Raw genomic sequence first — 19882 nt, forward strand, 5'->3', positions numbered from 1 at the left:
CCCAGTTCTCCAGGCAACACATTAAATTACATTTCCTGCAGGAAGAACCGTGTATCCATGTCTGGCCTATCATATGTCACACTCTTTTGTGTAATACTCTTTGAACCCACTCCCATACTCAGGCCTCTGTCTCCTACCAGTGCGAAGAGGTAATCCCCTGCAACTCCCCTGCATGGGCACCTGATCATGCGTGGAAATGATCCCACAGCTCCATTTGGAGTACACTGGAAATCCGCTATTTCCAAGAAGTAAACACGGATGATAGACGAGCAGCCTGAATATCACTGCTCCCAGTCATGACAGTATTGTCTTAGGTGAAGACACTGAAACCTTTTCTTGAGGGTTCTTAGGGGTGGGGTAAGACTATTTTCCTCAGACAGGTGGAGCTGTTTCTCTTGCTAACAAACACAAGATACTCACCTCATGAGGAAACACATTTTCTGATGATTTTCCCTTGCGTTCAACATATCCTATTTCCTGCATATACCCCAGACAACCAAATCTGATATCAGAAAGGTTCTGTAAATGCCCCCACATGGCCACAGTGACAACTGCATCAGATATCTTCCAGCATGCTATCCTCCATCACTCTGAACTCAGTACAGAACCTGGAACATCACCATGTCATTTCCAAAGCCCACTGCAGCGGCCCAAGAGGATTCCTGAGGCCTACCCGACCAGTGGCCCAGAGAGTTGTGTGGAATTGGAAGCCAAAGACTAATCCTGACCAGAACCCTCCCTTGTACCCTCAACTCAGACCTTCGGGGAGACAACTGCACTGCTGTGGGTTCAGCGTCTGGAGCCTCCTGGGACTTAACCCTAACACTAACCCAACGCCTAACCAGAAACCTCAACTGAATCCTAACCCTATTTTGAATCCTAACCCTACACTTGACCCGCACCGTCACATGGACACACACTGCAGCGGTAAAGGGACATCACGAGACTGGAGTCACTTTGGCCCTGGTGACGTCCCTGGACCGAACCCTAACCCTAGCTAACGGTCTCCCCCCATGGGGACCCAATATCAACATCTGACAACACCACGTGTCTGGGGTCCATAAGCAGTGCAAGATCTCTATGCCTAAAACCTGAAAGCTCACCATGTCATTTCCCAGACAGACTGCAGCTGCCTGAGAGGATTCCTGAGGCCTCCCCGAACAGTGGCCCATACAATTTTGTGGCTTGGAAACCAAAGACATACCCTGGCCAGAAGCCTCCCTTTTGCCCTCAACTCAAACTTTCGGAGAAAAAAACTCCAGGTTCAGCCCCTGGAGCCTCCTGAGACGAAACCCTAACACTAAAACTAACAGTAACCAGGACCCTCAAAGGAATCCCAACCCTGTCTCCAACCTACCCCTACACTTGTGCCTCACCGTTGCATGAGACCTCACTTCAGCCCTGGAGGGAGATCAGAAGACCGGAGTCGCTTTGGCCCTGGCGACGTCCCTGGACCCAAACCAAACCCTAGCTAAGGCTCTCACCCAAAGAGGCCCTAATACAAAAGCCTAAAAACACCACGCACACGGGTTTAATAAACAGTAAGAAAATATTCGGCATGGAACGTGGAATATCACCATGTGATTTCCAAAACATGCATGCAGTTGTACTGGAGGATCCATGAGGTCTTCCCGAAGGATAGCCCATACATTAGTCTGGCCTTGGAACCCAAAGACTAATCCTGACCAGCACCCTCCATTGTTTCCCCCACTCAGCATTTCATGGACACAATTTCTCTGCTCTGGGTTCAGTGCCTGGAGCCTCTTGAGACCTAACCCTAACCCTAACCCTTACCCTAACCCTAACCCTAACCCTAACCACCCTAACCCTTACCCTCATCCTCACCCTCATCCTCACCCTGACACTAATTCTCACCCTAATCCTAAACCCTCCCCCTCCCCTTCCCCCTTACCCTCACCCCTAACCCTCATTGTCTTCTCAGTGTTTTAGGTAAACATATTTTGCTCTTTATAGACCAAAAATTCAGTGATCCTCATAAATTCGTGGAGTCTAGTTACTAGTGGATCTGAGGCCAAAGACTGTGCTTGAGCATGCATGTTCAGCATCAAAATGATTCATACTTGCCAGGGGTTGTTCCGTGCAGCTTTTCTGTAACATTCGTAGTATGTAGGGCTTGACCTGTTGGCTTGCTCCCTTTACTTGGTGTGATTTAGTGAGTCACAGGTGCACCAGATGAACCTCTGCTATAAAGGATCATAAAAACTTCATTGTCTTGAGATGACAGTTTAGGAGGTGCTAAAACATGTCTGGAGGGCAAGGTGGGGGGAGGTTTGTACCTCCACATAGGCGGGAGAAGGTTACTGGAGAAAGTCTGCTCAGAGACCTGGGAAGACAGAGGAGTAGAGGTGGCATCCAGCCCCTGACATGAAAAGTAATGTTTTCAGATCCATTGTAATGAAGACAGAAACTAAAGCTGAGCCATAAGCTACAACCGATCTGACAATAAGTCAGGGGAAAGAATAGCACAGACATATTTGAACATGTGTCAACTAAAAGAATGCCAGAATTCATAATAAATTGATTCCAAGTTAAAAATATTCAATAATAACAACAATAAAGAGATCTAGAGTCAGAACTGGAACAGATCTCTCAAATGGCTTTCAGTCGTGACGGGTTGTCCCTGACTGTACCTCATCTTCATATGTTTGGATTGTGAATGTCACATAAGAAAGCAGACCTGGGTTGCCAGAAGCCACCGGATTCTCTAAGAAGTCTGATACTCCACTCCTGGATAGAAGTTTGTTGAGAAACCCAGTTGGAGTAAGCTGTCATTTCCAAGCTGTCACTTTATTCCTCAACGATCTTCTTTTACACAGCCTGTGCTATGGGCCTAACCAAAGGTCAAAGCTACATTATCTATGAGTGGGACTCTCAGTTTTCTGACTTCAATGGGTAGAGAAGAGACTAGTCTTTCTCCCTCAGAACATAATTCACATCTACAAATACCCAATCTTAAAAAGAAATGTTACTTATTCAATTTCAAGAACTCATTTTTTTTAAAAAAATAAACATTCTCATAATTATAACTAGCATTCTCATAATTCTCAAGTAAATTAAGTTCCTTTTACTGAAAGGAACACATTTCCTTAAGAATCTAAGAATGATTAAGATGGGCTTTTGGAAACAAAAAAAACACCAGAGAAGTAACACTAAGATGAAAGAGGATGTTACTATGTTTCAACCCTAAATGTTAAATAAAGTTATAGATACATGTTTTTGAAAGAAAGAAAATGTGTAATGTAATTTTGCTATAAACAAAAAAGACACTGCAAATAGAAGCATTTTGATGGTAGCTGTTTTGTAAATATGTTTTCTCCATCTCACTGAGATTAAAACAAGAAACAGGCAATATAACCCTCATGCCCAAAGGAAAGCACCCAGAAGGGATGGCCGGGTGCACGGGAGACGGGTCAGGGTTCAGACCGCAAGACAGTGCTTTGTGCAGCTTTGCGTGCCATGTGCAAGCTGCAGGAAAAAGACTGGACAGTGGTTCCTCTGTCCCTTTCACAAGCTTTCAAATTAGTTACATTTACAATTGGAAGTTTACTATAAATCTTTACTTAAGAAAATAAAACTCTCAGTTCTTGAAGTGACAAAAGCTGCCATGTCCAAAAAGCAGGGAAGAGGGTGAAAAAGTAAGAAACAGTTGAATGATTTGGTGAACTTGACCCACCCCCCTGCCCCCCGCCCACCATCACCACTGAAAACAGAAGGAAAGCCGCGAGGAGAAAGTGCCATGATGTGTGACTTTATATGTGATTTGTGCCTGGGAAGAAATCATGTCTACATCTTGCCTGCTTCCTTCTTTTAGCATCTTACTTTGTTGGTGGTCCATGAGGTTGTCCCTTTCTTATTGAGAGAATGCACAACTACGAATTCTCTATCTCTCGCCAACCCCCCTCTCTCTCTCTCTCTTTTTTCCTTTCACTTTCAGGGTTTCAGGGTCAGGGGTCAGGCAGGGTAGATCCCAGTGTATGCCCACTCTACCACCTTAAGTCAGGAGACTTCTCACCCATCATCCATCATGCTGCAAATCTCAAGTACTGGAAACTACGACCCGTGGGCCAAGTGTGACCACCACCTCTTTCCTGTAAGTAAAGTGTGGTTGGACCAGAGCCACACCCCTTAGTTATCTATGCTCTGTGGCTGCTTTCAAGCCACAATGTGAGTGTGGAGTAGTGGTCAGAGAGACCGCAGAACTCTCAATATTTTCTGTTTAGTCCTTTACAGAAATTCTGGGTTGACTCTTGTCGTAAAAGAAAAATATTATGTCACTCCTTTGAGGAGAAGGCTGCATAGTGCTTTCTGGATAAAATCCAATCTCTTCACCCGGATGGGCAAGGGCTCCCATCCGTTAACCCAACCTCCATATCTGTCCTCCTCTACTTCCCCTGCTTCCTGTCTAGCCATATGATGGAATGTGCTACAAGCTCTACCCGCTCTGGATGTTGCAGTTTTCCAACAAAGACCTTCTTGCTCCACATGAAGTTCCTTCTTCATGCTGCAGACGCAGCCCATGCCCCCCCACTTCAGACATGTCTGTTTTCCCTTCACCCCCAAGGTCTCCCAGAGCAGCCAGGGTGCTCACTGCACTTCTTTATGTCTGCTTGCCTCCTCTCCAGACTTGACCCGTCTGATGAGTAGGCTCTGTGTAGACATGAGGCAGCAGGAACCAGCTGCTCCTCTAAAGTATTCACAGCTTAAAATTACATAAAGACTGTCCTGAGCATGAAGTTCCCTTAACATGAAGAGAATAAATGGCTGTGTAAGCTCTTGAACATAAGATATTCCCACTAGTTCATTTCTGCATTCGGCAGTTATTCAGACCCGGATCTAAACTGTGACTCTTCCCTCAGCTGTTGTTGTCTTGGGAGGTCACTCAGTGTCCCTCAGTTTGAGACTCATCATGACTAACACCCTTCCTTCCAGTTGTTGTCTGTTGTATTTGCTGAACAAAATAACACATAGCATGCCACTTTCTAGAACCTGGCACATAGAGGCCCTTGTTAAATGCCAGCTCTGTGGATAAGATTAGGTGGAAGGGAACTTTCAGATTTGGTGACAATGTCACTGAGGCATAGGTGCTAACTGTTGACAGGCACATTTCATCAGTGACTCCCACAGGAATGCTCGTCCTCACGTGCCTATAGACACTGAGACCATCCTTTGAAGAGAAACATTCTCTACGTCATGTACATCATAATTTTTCCAGGCTTTTATACTTGGAAATTCTGAAAAAAAGTACCTGAGTGGGATCAAGAGAGTTGACTCACATGTTTTGATCTGGGGTAAAGAAGCCGTGATTCCTGTGGTTTGTGGAATTTAACTGCTCTACCAGGATCCTTCAGGAGTATGTTGTCCTACCTCCAGAAGTACAACCAGCTCCTCTCCTGAAAGCATAATAAGCAGTTCTATTCACTCACTGAGAGACAAGAATTCTGCCCACCTAAGCAATGCTTTTGCTATAAATGCAGAATGACACTATTTATCTAAGTCTTACTTTTGAAATTACTGGTTCACATAGTTCATTTTCAATTTTTTTCTCAAAGTATTAAGGTCATAGCTAATGTTGATGGCAGCTTAGATGAGAGGGTTGTTTTTTTTTTTAAGAATTTTTGTGCAAAAGAAATTAAAAAAAAAAGTTTGCCACAATCTTTAATGTCTCATGTTACAAACTGGTAAATTGGAAAGACACGCACTCCCCCTTCCAGCCCCACCCTAGCTAATGACCAAGGTCTCCTACCTGAAAACTGTTTTTCCCTCCATTTTTTAGACATGGCATTTGCCAGCCGACATCTCCATCACTCAGGTCACACAGGTGACAATACAGCCTGGGGCAGTGTGGACAGTGAGGCAGCAGCAGCAGACCTGAGTTCTAGACCCTCTCTCCCTCTGTGTCTCTGTCTCTGTCTCTGCCTCTGTTTCTGTCTCTCTCCTTTCCTTTCAAATTTTCACATTATCTTCCAGATGTAAGACAGGGGCTTGGGAGGGCATCTCCTTCTGGACAAGCACTGTGGCCTCCATGAGCTTATTTACAACAATTTACACATCTGCAGCAAGTGAGGTGCTGAGGTGAGAACCCTCTTACAGTATTTTGCTGATACTTTGAATACATGACCATATGTCTACAACTCATTTCTGAAAAGTCATCAGTTACACAGCCAACACCAAAAAGGACTTCAGTTTCTGTGGTCTGTGGGCTTTGGAAGGTGGGGGTCTACATGCTGGAGGAAGCTGGTTCTGCAGCAGCAGCATATGTGTGGTTTTCAGGCTGACAGTGGCTGAGTCTCCACCCTGCCAGGCCCACAGCCAGTCCTAGCTCCCTTGTGGGAGCCAGGCCTTCGGAGCTGCTGCAGCTCCTTGTACTTTTCTTGGGGTAGGACATGGTAGCTTGATCCCACAACACCGCCACCACGCACAGGTTTGTGTAGCGCATGTGTGACTGGCTGGCAGGTGGCTGTGCATACCCAGGAATGACTCAGCTGTCATGAGTCCCCAAAGGCATAGGTAATCACTTCTGTTCAGATTCTCCAGCCCTGCATTGGAATACAATCTCAGAAGATAATGGGGATTCACAATAGTTTTGTTTTGCTTTTTTCCTTGTCATGTTTGTACCAGGCTTTGAATCTGTTGGGGGCAGAAATACTTGTGTTCACTCTAGAACACTGTGGGGCAGTTTCTGGGTTCCAGGTGCTGTTCTGGGTGCTGGGTGTTGGAAAAAGAGTGGCTCACTTCTAGAGCAGGGTTGCAGGTGATGCACACAGGTGAGACTGCACCCCCCCCCACCCCGTGTCTGCACCACCTGCACTGGACTGGCACCTAGTAGGCATGAACGAATTAAATACCAAAACAAAACAAACAATGCACCTCCACTACTTTTAAAATCTACTGTTATCTAATTTTTAACTAACGTAAATGAATAAACTTCCTGTTCATCTTGGCAAGACGCACGATCAATTTACAAACATTTCGAGCCAAAATATAGTATAGTGCCAAGAGAAAAGAATGTATTTTATGTGCTGGCTTAATTTTTTTGCTATCATTTAGTGATTTTAAGGTAATGAAATTGAGAAGTCTGTGTCTCTAAGAGTCCTTTAATGTCTTTCTCCATTTTGGAAAAAAAGTCAATGTATCTTCTATCATAGATAAGCATCAGCTAACTAATGATGACAAACGGAAGATTTTGAAACGGACTCCACCTGTGATGTATCGCACGGGCACCGCAGATGGCGAGCTGTCAGCACACCAGGCAGGACCGCCACATCTCACACTTGGAGGAGCGTGTGGTACATCTCTCCATCCAGTTCACACACACCACTTCTACAAGCCTGTAAAGGTGCAGGGAGTGTCACCTGGTGAGGGTGGACTCCAGGATCATGACGGGGTGGATGATAAGAAGGACCAAGGACACAGATGAGCTAATCTGGGCTGTGAGGTGGTGAGTCCCCAAACACCGCATGAGCCAGGGGCCCGGGACTCCCTGCCCTTCACTCTGTGGGACTCCCCTGGGTCAGGCTGGCTCTGGGCTTCCTGGTGGCTATTTTCAGGCTCTGTGAAGGCCTGGGCCCTGCAACCTCCTGCATGAGGCTGAGTCAGCTTGCCTGCATTGTTCTTTCGTGAAGGCCTCACGTATCTTCCTCTTCAGAGCGGGCTACCTCTCACCTGAGAAGAGAGCATTTTCCCGCAGAGGGATTGGTCCCACTTTGGGGCCTATTTTCCACAGAGTGAAGCCTGGCCACTTACTCCCAACCAGAACTGCCTGGGAGGCTGGGCGGGGACCATTGTTGTTCCACTTCCGCTCTCTGTGCTAACTGTGGGACTCCGCCTGCCCCTTAATGTGAAAGGACACAGGCCAGCTTTACAACAGGTGATACTACCGACCTCATGAGAGAAATAGAGCCCTGAAAGCAGCCCAGTTGTTGATTACACCTGACCCATTAGAACTTTTTCACGTGTCTCAGACTTCTTTTCTATTGGGCAGCTTCGTTGAGAGAGGAACATGCTTAGGAAGCGAAGGGCCCAGCAGCCCCAAAACACATGCGTCTGTGATGATCCAGGCCACGCCTCCTCCACGTGGCTGCTTGTCAGGGATGTCCACTCCTTCCCTCGATCTCAGCTTGGACACCTCAAAAGGCTGTATTTCAGAATCTCTCTAAACAGCAACTTCCTATCGTAACAGTACACGTTCTCTTTGGAGGGCCTTTGATATATAGAAAAAGAGTTATTAAAAAATTATCACCACTAAAATTTTTTAAAGTATCATTCCTGTTTTTTTAATCATACATAGAAATGTAAAATCACACTACTAATAAAATTACAAATCCTTTTTTTCCACTCGTGAACATTAGCTCATGAACATTTACGTGCATTTAATATATCTGTACATCAGCAATTTCCATGGCTAGATACTCAATTTAATCCTATGCTATGATCCATTTAAATGATTTCTTCTTTATCATAGTAATAATGCTTTCAGTGTGTTATTATATATAAACCATTCAATCACTTATAATCTTGCTGACCATTTATTTATCAGTTAGCTATATATGGCCTAAGCTGATGTGGTTATATGTTCACATGTTTATCCCAAATAAGAGTATGACACAGGAAGAAGTGTGGGCTTTGAGACAAGAATGCCCTCCATCCACAATCCCCTTCCTGCTACAGCTCAGCCTCAGCATTCTTACACGGAAAATGAGGACAATGCCATGTGCTTCATGATGATGTTGTAAAGCTTACAAGGGAAACTGTAGGTGTGTGCTTAGCAGAAGGCATGGTGAACACAGCTGGGTCCCCTCCCTGCCCCTAGGACAGACGGTCAGATGCCCCTGAAATCCCATTCACAGGATCTTGTGTGCATTATGTGTGATTATGTTTTCAGCAAATACATCTTCCCTTTGGGTCACTCTAGGCTGCCCTACAGCCCAGCTGGCATTCCTGAGACCTGCAATGGGGAGGGAAGGAGTTGGGGTTAGTGGAGAGTGACCCTCCCACCTGTCTGTTTCCCTGCTGGGTTGCAAACAGCTCACACTGCCCTTGGAGTGCCTAAAGAAAAGGGAAAAGCACTTCCAAGCTTCATCCAGCAAGTCGTTAACTTGTTGGCACAACCCTCCCCAGTCACACATCATAACCTGATGCTGGATCCACAGCCAACAGGCTCCCGGGAATGGGATGCAGTTCTTACCCATGGGGAGTTGGCTCTCACAAGGCCAGTGGACATAAGCAAGCTATTGTGTAATGAGTAAACATTAGTTAAAAATTAAAGAAGAATAGAACAGGTGCTTAAGCATGTTTCCATCACACGTAGCAGTGGCTGGTGGTGGCCTACACCACAGAGCAGCAAGGTTCAGCTGTGGAAACCTTGCTATCAGAGGCACGTTCCTATCAGAGGCACGTTGGCCACAGTTGAGGGCTCCCTGCAGCCCCTCAGTCAGCACTGTCCCACTTTCAAGTACTTTCTAAATTGGGATTTTCTTGAGGAATGTAGAACAACTCAGTCCAGTTCCCTATTTTTCAGATGAAATTGAAGGAAGCCCAGATACTCTACTGAGTCACTGAGACCTTGTCCATCCATCCAGTCTTCTGTCAACCACAAAAGGTGAGAAGCAGTAGAAGCTCCTGTGGTGGCAGAATTTGGATCTAGCACTGCTGACTGCCATCCTCCATCCAGCCCACCTGCTCACATGGAGGCAGCTGGAGTCTTCGTCTTATTGGGGGATGGATAGGAAATATCTTTACTTTTGTTTTAGTATCTTTACTCTTGTGCTTTTTGTGCAGGCAAGGACCAACAGCAAAGTAGTTTTCATTTACCTTACCATAATGACAAGACCCCATATTTCACACAACTGAATTTTTTGGATCCTGTTTATTGCATTATGGTGCAGTTTTACTTTATTCACAGTGACACTTGAACAGGTAAAGTTCTAGTTTTAGATCAAAGTGAAAGTAGAAAGGACAGAAACACTGACCCACAAACAAGATGGGTGTGAGTTGTTTACTTCATTTCTGCCTGTCCTGGGTCACATTCACCTCTGCAGTGCCCAGCCCCACATCTCACTCACTCACACCTCCTGTAGTGTCTTACATGTCTTTGGTAGCAGGGTAAAGTTGGTCTCGAAAAATGAGTGCCCCCTTTCATTTTCTTGGCAGTATTTGGGAAGGATTGACATTAATTCTCTTTAAATGTTTGGTAAAACTTTTCCGTGAAACCATCTGGCCTTGGGTGTTACTTGGGAAATTTTTGATTAGTGACTCAGTCTCCTTTCTTGTTGTTGATCTGTTCAAGTTTTCTACATCTTTATGATATGGTCTTGGTAGGATGTATGTTTCTAGGAATTTATCAAATTTTCTCCAGGTTATCCAACTTGTTGGCATCTATCTGCTCCTAGAAATTTCTCTGTATTTCTGCTCCTAGGAATTCCTTTGTATTTCTCTGTAATGTCAGCAGTTGTCATATCTTCTTTTTCAGCAATAATTTTATTTTTTGGTCCATCTTTTTTCTTAGTTAATCTATCTAAAAGTTTGTCAATTTTATTTATGTTTTCAAAGAACCAGTTCTTAGTTTTTTTATTTAGACTTTTTAGATGCTAGTACTATGTACTATTTTATACTCGTGAAAACATAGCATAGACTACCCTTTATAACACAACTATGTAGTCATATTCCCATTTTTGACCTGAGCAAGTGGCATTTTGGAGAGATTAAGCAGTTTAAGGTTATCATATCTTTAATCACTGAGGGGATTTGGATTTAAATCTGGGTCTGTGTGATTCAAATGCTTATGCCTGTAACCACAGGTGTTATTATATCACCTGTATCAGAATCTAGATTCTAATCCAGGTTTACCAAACTAGATTTTCTGGTGGCAGGCCTGGGAATATTCATTGTAACAATATCCTTCCTGTCTCATAAAACATCATGGCGGTTTCTGTCTCTGTGCCTTGCATGCCTCCTTCCAGTTCAAATGCCTCCTTCCTTTATCCATTGGTGCTTCAAAGACCTATATTACCATCTTGATAATGCCCCACCTCTCTCCTTCATGGGTGACCTGTTGGGAACTCATGTTCTTCTGTTTCTCAGCTTTTACTTTATGAAGGGATCCCATCATCTAGTAGCTTCCTGAGGAAAGATGCTGTGCTTATCCAAGAATGCCTTTATTCTAGTCTTACACCAGATTGATGGTTTGGCTGGGTTTAGAAAAACAGATACAATTGCTTAGAAATTGAGGCATAGTTCCATTTCCTTATTATATCTAGAATTGCAATTGAAAAAATTCAGTGCAAGACTCTTGATTGTAGGTGACCTTCTTCTGCCTTGAAGTTGTTAAGATCATTATCCCCAATGCTCTCCAATTTTACAACAATGTACTTTAGTGTGAAACTCCTTTGACACTCATTTTGAAGAGCCCTTGATAGGTGTTTTTAACCTGGAAACTCATAAACCTCATTTATGGAAAATGTACTTGATTTTTAAATTGAGCTATAATTCACATAACACATAATTTGCACATTTCATAATTCACAAGGTTGTACAACCACCACTACTTAAATCCAAAATATCCTCATTGTCCCATGAAGCAGCTCCTGTCCCATCAGCAAGGGTCTGTCTGGAGCTAGTCTGAAAATCTCTACAGATTTACCTCTGCTGGACATCCCATGTCTATAAATGGAATCATGTCATATGTAGCCTTTTGTGTCTGGTGTCTTTCACTTACATAATATGTTCAGAGTTCATCCCTGTTGTAGCACAGATCTTACTTCATTCCTTTTTATTGTTAAATAATATTCCACTATATTGGATACAGTATATTTCATGTATCCACTCAGCTTATAGACATTTGGGTTGTTTCCATTTTTTGGCTATTATGAATGAATACTGCTATGAACATTTATGTACAAGTTTTTGTGTGGACATGTGTTTTCAGTTACCCTGGTTATATACATAGGAGTAAAACTGATGAGTCAGATAGTAATTCTGATTGGCTTTTTGAAGAACTACCAGACTATTTTAACAAGAAACTATGCCATTTAAATTTTTTAAGTTTATTTATTTATTTTGAGAGAGAGAGAGAGAGAAGGGGGAGCAGAGAGAGAAGGATACAGAGAGAATCCCAAGCAGGCTCCTCATTGTCAGTGTGGAGCCCGATGTGGGGCTCGAACTCACAAACTGCAAAATTATGAAGAGTCAGACGCTTAAGCCACCAAGCCACCTAGGCACCCCAAAAAACCACACCATTTTAAATTTTACTGATTATTTAACTATTTTACTTTTAATTTCTTTGTGAAATTCTGTTTTTAAAATATGAAGATGAATCAGGAAAATCAATAGACCTTCAATATACAAATTATCAGAAACAGGAGATAGAGGGAAAACTCACAAATTATGTAGACTTAAAAGACATATCAACTAATCACACAGTGAAGTCAGCTGTGCTCTGAGAATGACAGTGTCCTTCTGAGTGACCAACCGTCCCAAATTTCCAAGACAGTCCTGGGCAAACCAGAGCAGTTGGTCGCCTACTGTGACATAATCTTCCACCACCAATGGAAATTTAACTGGATCCATGTGTTTTCCAAGTCTTTATATGAATACTGTTGTGCACTGCACTTGTATTTCTGTTTTCAGCCCCGCACAGCAGAGTCAAATGGATCCTCCACGGCCTGTGTTCAACTAAGTAGCAAATATACACAAAAAAGATGCTGAGGGTATTAGAAATTCCACCTCAGTGTAGACCCTGCTTACACACACTGAGGGATCTCCACAGAAGTAGAAGATGCTAATCCTACAATTTCACCTGGAAATTAGCAGATTAAGAAGCAATGGGGCCACTTCAACTCCTTGAGATCTGAAAGTCCTTTATTTCTGGGCTGGCAACCTGCACACGTGGCCCCTGAGGCACCACTGCCAACTGTGTTTTATTCCTTAATTATTTTACCTGCCTCTCATTAATTATTTCAGTCTAGTCTGGGCTTGTTGCAGCCCTGTTTAAAGAAGGTGATTTGCATCCACCTGAGCATGGCTCTCCTGATTAAAGATAAATTCTTTTTAATGCTAATAGAGCATGCTAAAAGCTGGAGCTACAGGAAAATCTTGGCACCCAGGGACTGGGAGTGCTATGGGACTGGGTTGAGAATGTTGGGTGGGGACAGATAGAGCTTATTCTTGTGGATTTGGCTATTTAACTTAAGGGTGTGGTGACAGGCTTGTTTCAGGGCTTCTCTCAGAGTCCATGAAGAGCCATCTCCTTATTCTGCTTGTTTATTTTAATTCTCTTCCTTCACCTCTGTCAACTGAGCTTGGGGATAAGATGAGGGCAGGCATGTGGAGGAAGGAAAGTTAAGATGGAATCTGCATCCAGTATTTCTTGAACATCTACTAGAAATGATCCATCATAAAATGACCATTGCCTGAATGACCCTGCAAGGAGCTCAGCAGCTGGGATCCTGTTCGGGGAACAGGATCCTTGTTCCATGTCTGCATTTAGGGCACATTTGCCCTCGGTGAACAGAGGCACATGCACACACATGCCTGCACACACATGCATGCATATACACACACATGCACACGTACACATGCACACACTCACATGCTTGCATACACATGCACGCACGCACATGCACACGAACGCACTCACATGCACACATGCACACGCCTGCACCCACATGCATGCATACTGCTCCATAGCAGGTTACAGTCTTATCCTGAGAGTCAGACCAGTGCCACAGTCAGTTCAAACAAGTGTTTGATCTTAGGTCGCTTTACACATTGGCTTTCCAAGTATACTGTGTTATTCGTCACTCTCTACAGGTGCTAAAGATCCCGTGCCTATGAGCTTTTGGAAATGGTGCTCTCTGTTTCAAATGCAGCTTTCCTCTTCCTTCAGAACTGATTTCCCTTTATCGTTTTGGACTTAGAAGCAGTACATGGTTGTGGCGAGCACCCACAATTTGGAGTGCGAGGGACTTGATCTGAACATGGTTCTGTGGGTCAGTAGCTGTGTGGCCACAGCACAGCGGCTTCACCTCAGCAGCCTGCCTTTTCTCACCTACTAACGGGTGATTGCAGTAGCTGTAGCTAATAGCAGGGCTGAGTGAAGCACTGTAGAGGATCAAGGAACACTAGCTTTGGCACCTAATATAGCAGCTCCTGTGGCCTCATCAGCCTGTGTCTCCTCTTGCCACACTCAGACTGTTTAACGTTATTGACTTTGCCAACTTTGTCTCAGAGTTTCCTCTACTGTAGTAGCATTTGCAAGCTCTAGCTCAAAACAGGAGATATCAAAGTTCAGTCTGGGGATGAACGGTCCTATTGCAGAGGATGGGATAAATGGAGCTCACGGCTCTAGAGGATGCCAGCAGGCCTGGTGTGCAAATGGCTATATAGACTGAGTGCGACCAGAGACAGGGTCCACTTTTTAGAAAGTCTTAATTAAAATACACCATATCCAAGAAACTGATAAAACTTGAGTTTAACTGGTGCTCATTCACATAGTGTCTGTTTCTCCATGGACATCTCTCATCAGCAAATTTGAGCCCATTCCTTGAGGCTGAGAACACCTTTATATAAACATAAATATCTAAGCAGCTTTAGAGATATGCCCTGATTTCAGTAAACCATTAAACCTTTTAGACGTTCCTATTCTGAGCATTGATATATTTAACTTTAATTGTGATCTGAGTAGCACCAAGTGGGGTAAAAGACATGCCAGTGAGGATTTACCTTTTTCTGGCTAATACCCAATGCAAGAAAATTAATTAGACCATCCATATGTCTGAGAAAAATGAGAGACACTGTCCTTATCTACATAGGAACAAAAGCCTTTATCTACTTCAGAACAAAAATGAGAATAAAGTATTATAACAAAGTAATGCTTGTGATGCACATTGGTGCCATTACAAACGGGAGAAATGGCTCATAAGATCAGTTAATCCCTTTTTCTTTTAATACACACACACACACACACACACACACACACACACGACAGAAGTCTGGGATGTATACAATGCTGATTAATCATTTCTCAAATACTTTCTAAATACTTTCTAATGCAGGTCTTGTTTTGAGTTGTCCTAGCATTAAATAAGGATCTCAGTCTTAGGAAATACTGCTTCTGAGCTCTTAAATTATAGTAGCCCATCCCTTTAAGTGAGGTTCAAATCCTTGTCACAATGCCCTAGGCTGGCAAAATTCCTCCTAGATGCCTTCACTGGGTAGCCTCAAGAAGTACACGGTGTGTGTGCTTTGGATACACACACCACAGAGAATACTCTGGCACTGCAGAGGTGCCCAACATTTATCAAATAGATCCCAGTGAGGTAAGATGAAACTGAAGGAGAATTTAAATTAGAAGCTCCCGGGAGGACATGCTAGGAATTTCTTGAGTACTTCTGTAAGACTCCACTGAGGTCTAATTGTTGGGACATTTTTCCATTTTTCATCCCAAAGGTGAGAAGAGGAACCTTGTGTCTTATGCTAATAAATATAAAATAACACAAGGAACTGACATATGTGGGTAAAACAAATTCAGTTCTATTTCTAAGTGAAGATTTAAAAAAACAGACTAGCAGCAACTCTCAACGGAAAATTTAGTTCCTTCACCACCACTTAGATTTTCATTTGCATGTTATACACTTTTGTCTTTAAGCTCTGCTAACCCAAGATGAAGACAGAGCCATAGAGCTTTTGATGAGCACGTTACTGTTGAGACAGGGTGATGTCATGAAGGCCATGACAGGTAGGGGAGTGACTCAGAACCCCATGAACTGAAACAACGGAGTACAGCCTCACAGACAGCACTCAAGAGTGCAGGCACCTAACGCCTGCTATTGAAGTAGGAACTAACCGGCCCTCTCTGAGGACACAGCCACTAACCAACTATGCTAATGCTTGGTCTAAAACAAAGGAAAGAAAGGAAATGCATACTGCCTTTACTCCAGGTATGAGAAGATGACCTAAAGAGTCATACATGAACTCCCCAAATAAAAGGAGCATTCACCTCATAAATGGGCATATTGTACAATCATGAGTAATGAAAATGACCAAAATCAGTGCTCCGAGGAACTGGTGAGGTACCTTTTGTTTTGGGAAAGATTCTTCAGCTCTCCTCCAGGTCCTCTGACTAAGGTGGTTCTCTCTTTTTATATGATGCTATCTGGGGTCTAAAACTGTCAGAAAATCTACAGAGGGCACCTTTTCTCCTCTGGAATGGGAGCCTTCACAGAAATTGTTTACAGATCATAAAACTGAGGAGCAGGACAAACACCAAATATTTATTCACTTCAGATGAATGTGAGCACCCAAGACTTTGTTAGGGGAGTAAAGGTTCTTTATTCAGACCATTTATTATATCAGGAATAGTGGACAAAAATCAAAATCTGAAATGAAAAGATGCTGTTTTGGTGTTTGGGTGGTACTTGACTAGCTCATATGGAGGTTACATGTTTAGGTTGAAAGTTCATCATTTGTGGGCATGAGGTTCTGCAATGTAGTTCTTTACCAGAAAACAAGATAGTATTTTGAATCTCAGGCTTTCAGGCTAAATTTTCCCATGACCAATTTCCACTAGCTCACTAATTAGGTCATTCAAGGGAGTCAAATTCACTTAATAGTTATAAAGTGCTGATATTATTAAACTCTTATTATGAAACTAATTTTAAAACTCATAGTGCCCTAAGTCTAAGGAATTTTTCTTCCTTTAAAATGACATATTTTGGGTGTTTTTGGGGCATGCTACACCAGGATGATTTCAATCTCTTTCTTGCTCATCATGCTTCCTCGGGCTGGATGTTTCTTTTAAGGGCCTTTTCAGAAAACGCTCAGAACACAATATTGCACCATGACCTCACAAACTAAAGCCAGTTGAATTTAAAATCAACCAACTAACCTGTTTCTTATTGGAGTATTTACTTTAGTTTCAGTTATGATAAAATGTAGTTACTTGATTCTTTTATAAGCTGAGTTTAGTTCTTCTAAGTTTTCAGAATTATATTTTTGATGCCTCTTAGAATAATCGTAAATTGGCATCTGCATATAGAAATATATATCTGAAATGTCAATCCAAAAATAAACGGTGTTCTTTTTACCACATGTTTTCTTTCTAACAATCATGAATGTTTAAGAAAAAAAAAAAAAAAAAAAAAAGCAATGAACCAAACACAGAGAAACAACCAACCCTTACTCTACATTGGAGATGCCAGCTGATTACGAGCAAGCTGCCCTGAAAAGTCACTTCACAAATGTGAAGTGACAGGTTTTGCTGCACTGGTGGATTTCTGGGTCTAAAGTAAATTTTTGTGCCCTGGCATTAACAATAGCATATATATTGTTATTTAAGTAAGTGAACATTAACACAACAATCCAAATTCAACTACCTACCTTTTGCGGGCAGGAAGATTGAGTGTGAACCTGCCAGAAGTAATGGTTGGAGGCCGTATTTGTACCAGAGACATGAGGGGAGGTGTTGTAGCAATCACGTTCCAGTTTGTGTAGACACTGGGCTTTTGGCAGCCTTCACAGCTCAGAGAGAAGAATTCAGTGGTGAGTGCACCTCTGTGTGCTCCAAGACAGGTAATAATAAATCCAGTTGGAAGAACAGTAAACTTTGCTTTCTCCAATCAGCAGGCAGTCTTTCTGTGTCTCTAATTTCAGCAGTGGAAGCAGCATAATACCTGTGGACTAAAGAAACCCATTGTGTAACATAACATACACATCCAAACCCAACTGGTGTTCTGAAGAGCCCCCCTCTGAACTCACAAAAGGTAACACCACGGTCTCCTAATGGGTGAAGCGTAAAGCCCAGATCTGGATGTGGCCTCTGCATTCTGTCCTCTGCCTGAAGTCGAATGTGTCCCCTGACTTCTGTCATCCTCGGCCTGACCTTGTGTCCACCTGTGTAAATGCATGCCTCAACCTCACTGCCCTCACTGGAACTGGATTGACTTTGTTCCTGGGCACTGTCTCCTGTTGTCCTTTTGTCCCAGGCCCAGTAGTCAAGGCCTAGTGCCTGATGACAGACCTCTGACCCACTCAGGTTGTTGGGCTCGAGGCCTTCACTTCCATAGAAGTTTCTTCCATGAGCAGATGCGTCTGACCACAGAGCCAGATAAAACCTCGGCATGCCTCTCAGTACGTGCTTCAGTTCTGAATGCCACTCGCTAATATCTTTTTTTCCCAAATGTGATTAAGAATGTCATGAGGAGAATCAGGGCCAGAACATCACAGGAAGATGGCATCCAGGAGAAGGGCCCCTAACTGCCCCACTGAATAGATTTTTGGGTCAGAGGGTATCCTCTATCCCCACAGTAACCAGCCTACAGCACATGCAGTTTTGAGCTTGGGGGCAACTCACTAGTCCCTGCTACACTTCAGCTGACATGTGAGCTGTGTGATCACCAAAGGCCAGTAGTTTGTCCCCAAGCCTGTTTATGCCAGATGCTTTATACTGACACGACTTAAGTAAAGAGGCTACAAAACAATAAAATATGAAAGTGGAAATGGCATCACTGTCTCCCAGAAAACTAAGTTCAGAGCTTTGTAAAACTAGATCAAGGTGAGATGCTGCTGAATTAAAAGAGGGTGAGTAACAGTTTAACAGTTGTCAGCTGGGGAGAGGTGGGACTAGTGCATGCACATCATGGAGAAGCGGTCATCAATTCCTTGTTCTACATCATGACCCTAAACCTGCAATTAACAGATGAGGCATTGTGAGTACAGCACACACGAAAAAGAAAATTGAAAATTTGAAGAGGGCTTTCACAAAGACATTTTTGTACACTCAAATTAAAATACTGTAGTTTAAACGTGTGTTACTCTAATGTATGGATGGATCTTTTCCTATGAATGGCTGTTTAAACATGATTTTAAGTGACTGCATAGTTTCCTGCAGGAAAGCATGTGCTGAATTGGAATCCCTGAAGAAGGAGGAAGATCTTTCTGAGGAGGAAGCGGCCCTGACAGCATGGTGGTCTCAAGAGAAAGGTTTTCTCCTAGGAGAGACTTGGGCTCTGCCACCTTGAACTGCAGTTGGGCCCAGCTTAGGTTGCTTGCTGGCCTTCTTCCTCCCATCTCTTTTTAAGATCACATTTCCCTTGGGATACTCAGAGGGTTACTTTGAAAACCAGGTACCTGGCCTGGTACCAGGTACCAAGTATCTACTGTCCTTAGGAGACTATTGCTGGGCTCCAAAGCATCTCACCTACTGCACTCAGTGAAATTTTATTGATTTTATAGCATGTAGTGCTCCTGTTATTTGTGTTAGGGTATCACTTGGGAAGCAAAATCATGAGTTTGTAATATGGCAAAGATTCGGGAAATAATTAGAAAAACTAATGCTTGCATCTGGCCCTTGGGCAGGACCAGGTGTCCTGGTGTCAGTGGCTCTTACTTGAGGAACAAAGTGTCATTTCCAGTAATTTGATGCCAGATATAAGCCATTTCTCCCCCTTCTTCTCTGCCCTCTGGATTAATAATTCCTTTTCTAGTGGAGCTAGACTCCTGTGGGCACATCTGCTGTTCATCATGAATGGGCCTGGGCAGGACCTAAAGGCACTTTCCCCTGTGAGGAGTCAGGGTAAGGCTGGTGGTCTTCCGGCCACCCTCTGTACGGAATCCATTAGCTCCATCAACCATACAGATTTTATTTTTTTTTCCACCTTTGCTACCTCACTTCCTTTTTATTTATTTATTTATTTATTTATTTATTTATTTATTTATTTATTTTCAATATATGAAATTTATTGTCAAATTGGTTTCCATACAACACCCAGTGCTCGTCCCAAAAGGTGCCCTCCTCAATACCCATCACCCACCCTCCCCTCCCTCCCACCCCCATCAACCCTCAGTTTGTTCTCAGTTTTTAAGAGTC

Source organism: Puma concolor, chromosome A3, assembly GCF_028749965.1.
Source record: "Puma concolor isolate L17-30 chromosome A3, mPumCon1.1.hap2, whole genome shotgun sequence".
Lineage (NCBI taxonomy): Eukaryota > Metazoa > Chordata > Mammalia > Carnivora > Felidae > Puma > Puma concolor.